The 5,362-nt window shown below is 34.6% G+C and overlaps 1 long non-coding RNA gene across 2 annotated transcripts; it reads right to left on the reverse strand.

The window, feature by feature from the left end:
• Positions 1 to 737: 737 nt before the first annotated feature.
• Positions 738 to 5,104, reverse strand: LOC147332959 (uncharacterized). 2 transcript variants are annotated; one of them, XR_015128855.1, is made up of 5 exons: positions 4,841 to 5,104; positions 4,078 to 4,143; positions 3,575 to 3,730; positions 3,030 to 3,122; positions 738 to 2,726 (listed from the first exon to the last, which is right to left on the reverse strand). It is a non-coding gene; the product is annotated as an uncharacterized LOC147332959 (long non-coding RNA). The 2 variants fall into 2 exon arrangements; XR_015128854.1 differs by having other exon boundaries at positions 4,685 to 4,850.
• Between the last annotated feature and the right edge of the window lie 258 nt (positions 5,105 to 5,362).

A 5,362-nucleotide genomic window follows, 5' to 3' on the forward strand; every position in this document is an offset into this window, starting at 1 on the left:
CTGAATAAGATGATCCTAACTAACAAATTGGCTCAGGAGTAGTATAGTGGTACACACTGATAAAATATTATAATATGCTATTGCTGTTATATAAGACAAAGAGGATAATATTAACAATGACATAATATTAATATGAAGAGGCACCTTAATCAGTTATGTGAGGTGGATAATTGTTAAGCAGTAGTCTGCATCAAGCTTAAGGTTTGCTGAAACTCAGTGTAATGACATGTGAGATGAAGACAATACAGAGAATAACTAAACTAATGAAGTGCATAGAGGCACTTGACCAGCTTGAAACCTATCATCCTAGAATGACACATTGCTGAGATATAGAGCACACCTATAATAACAACCAATAAGCAAAACCCTGTACACTCAAAAAAATGAAATGTTGACTTTAATTAAAATTATTTTGTCAACAGGTTCCACGAAATTGAATTATGTTAGTTTAAAGCAAAAATCTTTAGTTCATCTAATTTAAAAAAACTACTTAAGATTAACAAGACATATTTAAGACTAACTAAATCAAGTTATGTTGTATGAACATAGATGATATATTTTCAGGTTAGATAGTTTAGATTAGTTACTTCAACACATTTCTTATTTGTGGCAGTAAAATGTTAAATTTAAGTTAGATTAATTCAAATATTATATTTTCAGCCACCTTGTGCTTAATTAGTTTTACATAAATCTATTTTGTCAACAGGTTCCACACAAATGAATTAAGTACATCCAACTTATTTTTTAAAATTTATTTTATTGCCAACACATTCAGTGAGCATTTGTGTAAACCCAGTCCAAAATAAAACACAACAGCTCATTAGGGTTAGTAATTAACAGTATGTAGACAGATGCAACATCAAGACTTTAAATTAAATGTCTGTATCTACCAGAAATAGAAGAAAAAAAACGCATTGAAGATCACATAACACATTGATAAGATGACACTTGAGTTATGCACATGTGATGCTAGTAAGGTCTGAGTGTTTTTTTCTTTTAGTGTCTAAAATGGATAGCAAAGTTGCTATTTGCAATGATTGCTTAGGGTCAGTCCAGTAACACAATGCCAATGAAGTGCTTTCCTTTAACAATGCAAAGTGAAGTGTCCACCTCAACAGCCACAATTAAAAAAAAAAAAAAAAAGTAACAACAACAACAATAATAATAAATAGTCCACTGATATTAGCAATCAAAGAAAATTACATCACCATCCCAAATAAAACTTTAACAAAACATGCCAACATTATGGTCTAACAATAAAACAGCTTGTCAGCGTTCAGTTTTTTTGCAACAGCACAGCAGTAACCATTTAACACTCGCCACTGTCAACATTTATTTTACCAGTGTTTGGGCAAAAAACTTCAGATGGAAACATTTTAACATGGAAACAATTGTTCGTCTTTAAAACTCCACAAAATATACATTCATCCTGCATTCCCAACTTGGATGATCTGATATCCTCGTGTTGGTGTTGTTCCCAGACCATCATGAAAATGTTGTTCCAGGTTCAACATTGCAAGTGACCAATCACATTGTTGTGACGTTATTCTATTCCAAGCCATTCGTGCATTTATGAAATTCCAATGTTGCAAGGACAATATCAATTCTGCTTACTGTTTATTAAAGGGTTACGGTTAGGGTTAGGGTCAGTTGATCGGCGGACAGAGGCGGTTTCACGCAGCTTAAGTACAGTTTTTTGTTTTACGCCGGTTTTTCCCGAAGTCGCAAAAGTATGACGTCACAACATTCTGATTGGTCACTTGCAATGTTGATCCTGGAACAACATTTAGTATGATGATCTGGGAACAACACCAACACGAGGATATCAGATCAACCTCCTAACTTACCCTTAATTTTAGTATCTATTGCAATTACCTTTACAATGCACACAATGTAACAAACTGAATATGAACATATTTCCACCTCATAACAATATGCCTTGAACGCTAATATACACACCACCCTTCAACATTTCTGGTGCAGTATCATCTCTCAATTAAATCCTTTAAATCTCAATACTTTTGATTGTCTCTTAGCTTTCAGTCTTGAGGTTAACTGAGATTCAGTGCATATATCCCACCCATTAAGAGTGCACATGCAGAGGCCAGGTCTTCCAGGTCATGCAGGACACACTAGATGGTTATACCCACTGTAGGGTAATTTCCAATAAACCAAGTTCAAAAAAGAAGAGTCTATGGCTGACGCGTGTTCCTGGTTTCCAAAAGAAATTCTTCCAGTTGCATTATGATTTGAAGACTGTTTATTTATTACAAACGGAAGATGTAACAATGAACTCCTTCCTAAAAAGCATGAAAGTTCCAAAAAAAATAGCAGTTATCCAGAACTAGCTGTGCACACGGTCAGAAAACCGTGAGACTCCTAACCTCTCTGTCCATGCTCCTCCCCTTCCCTCTCACACAGGGTTTCATGCTACTATTGCACTTACATAATTAAAGTGAGAGGTACCCCCTTTTAGGTTCCAATCCCAAAAGTGACTTAAAATTACTTTATGTAAACACATATTTTCACATTTATTAATCCTGAAAAGATGACTTATGTAATGAATCTATGAATTATAAAACAAACATGAACTCAATCGTAAATAAAAATATAAAGCAGACGTCTGGCGCTTACACCCACATCGGCTGGAGGAGTGCTGGCATCAGCTCTTTCGATGGTAAAGATAGCAAGGATAATTTGTTCCAGCTCCCTCTGAACAGCTGTAGCTTAGACACAAAAACATAGAAAAATGGCATCCAGTTTTAAAAAAAAGAAAGGGCCAAAGCTACCCTTTAATGACGTAAACACAATATTAGGAACATGCACCCCAGTGCGCCACTATTTTAGACTACAGATTCAACGATAAATATAAATAGTTTGGGTATACAAGAAGATTTCCCAAAACATTTAAACAGGTTCCATGCAAATTACAACAACAACAACATTACAACAACATTACAACATGCAACAACATTAGTTATTCAAAATTTGGTTTAATACAGATAAAAAACTAAACTAAAATTACCAACCAATTATTCTTTGAAGAGGATGCTTGGGTCTTCATTCAGGTAAAAAGGTAGTGCCCTGAGGACACACTCCCTCCCCTTTTCAATGGTTTCCTTCTGTAGAGAGTGGCAGAGATACAGGAAGAGAAAACAGATATACTTTAGGATGACAGAAACTCACATTATACGCAAAATGAATGACATATCCACTGCACAGATAGACATGTACACAAGACCAACTAATCATCACATGGACATGAATAGTTAACCTGTTGGGCAGGGTTTCCACCACATTAGATATGTCCATAATGGAGGTAAAGACAAACTAATACATCATCTTTTTTGCATTCAAAACATAACATAAAAACATTCACTTCTGGTTTAACCTAAATCAAGGGATCAGATTTTACATATGTTTAGGTAATTTAAATTTTCCAACGTTTTGAGTACCAAACTTTGTCTTGCTTAATATAAATGTAAGTGCACTGTGCAGCTACCATACACTAGCTGTTTAAATTTGAAAATGATCTTATTAGCCATAATATTTTGCTACCAACAGAATAACGCACCTGTGTGGCTGGGGCCAAAGTTTGTCTAATTTTCTTCCCTGCAACGCCTCCTTTTTTCTTGAAGACTTTTATGAGCTGGTCAGTGTATTGGTCAAGTTGTGTAAAAAGCCTTGGAACATGTGCAGCAGTAGTAATCCTCACATATTCTGCTTCCACCTGAAAATATGTCAACAAACACAACATACTGTACTGTAAATATACATACTATATGTACACATATACAAACTAAAACTAATGTAGTAAGACCTCATTAAAGCTATAATTTTAACACAAACATTTACACAAAATGCTAATGGAGCCATTACAGCTTTTATTGTTATTTATCAAGTTCCAAAAAATATTGATCACAGCTGATCTGAAAAGAATTTCATGCCTCAGGCCCTTGAACTGCAACCTTTACCATGGTTCAGATGTGGAGAAGAAATAACAGGGGCATGGGATGGGTCACAAAAGAAAAAACTTATAAAACAGTTTTGTTTTTAAAAGTATAACAGTTCACATACCACATACAAGCTCAGCAATACCACATACACCACATCAGTATAGGAGGGAGCAGGTAAAGGCAGGATCTGAGATTTATAAAGAAAAAAAATTAATTCCTTAATTTCAAGAAGCAAATTATTGTTTGAATTACAACTAAATAAAATACTACTCAGAAGAAAAGCAAGAGATTGACACTGCCATGTGCTAACTTTCTATAGAAGCAATTATCACCAGGTCTGTCGACCTCCATTGTCTGTCCACTCATATGTCTTGAATAATTTTATTAAAAAAAATTAAGTGTGTACTTTCACAAACTGTAATTTATAACTACATTGATATGTATAACTCCGCTAGGAAACATGCTGTATTTACAGACCATTTTTATATAATACAGATTACTGATAGAGCAGAACAATGGTGTCACAGTGGCTTTCGCCCTTGACTTTTTGGATTTTAAATGTCACTTTATGCTATCCTTGCTATCCTATTCGATATTTCCGACTCTCGGATTACAGAAAAGGAATCCCAAGAAAGCAAATGGAAAAATAACCCCTTGAAAGAATAACCCCATGAACCCCTGCAGCTAATCCCTTAATAAAACAAAAAAACAATAAAAATGTTTCTTACACAGTCCACAAAATAAGCATGTCCAGGACCCAGTAAAACTAATGTAAAACAAGCACACGCAAACGATATAACATGTCTTGTAAGACAAACGCAAAATATAACCATGCTGGACATATAGATACTACACAACATAGTCAAAGAAAAAAGTGGTCTTACCTCTCAAAGAAACAGCAGTTTGGCGCCAAAACAGCCTTTTTCAGTTAAATTTGAAGTCTTGCGCATGAGCAGGCACAAGCCGTGAAACCTTCTTGTTCTGCGCGGTTTCATTACAACTGTTTTTGCATTACTGCCACCTTGTGGATATACAAGGTATATCGATCCTAATTGACTTAACTTAAATGTTATGCGATCAAGTAACACATTAGTATTATGTACGTTGAATAATAGACACAATTACGTAGACTTGATTAGAAAAACATATGTTAACTTAACAAAAACATTTTAAATAAAATGAAAATAAATAATTAATATACACTGAACAATCCACCTCATTCATTTTTTTGAGTGTAGACAACAGCTACAACTACAGGATTGAGAAGCTGAATTAAATATGTAGACACTGCTAAGCTGATGAGCATGTTACACATTTTCTTTTTTTATTTATTTGTTTCTTTTAGAGCAGAAGCTGCTGTAACACACCCAAAGAAAGACTCTAGGTCTGACCAACCGTTTCAGTCA

The sequence above is a fragment of the Aulonocara sp. 'chitande type north' Nkhata Bay genome, linkage group LG4 (genome assembly GCF_057382095.1).
Source record: "Aulonocara sp. 'chitande type north' Nkhata Bay isolate Kocher_YH1m ecotype deep benthic linkage group LG4, A_spYH_male_GT1.1, whole genome shotgun sequence".
Lineage (NCBI taxonomy): Eukaryota > Metazoa > Chordata > Actinopteri > Cichliformes > Cichlidae > Aulonocara > Aulonocara sp. 'chitande type north' Nkhata Bay.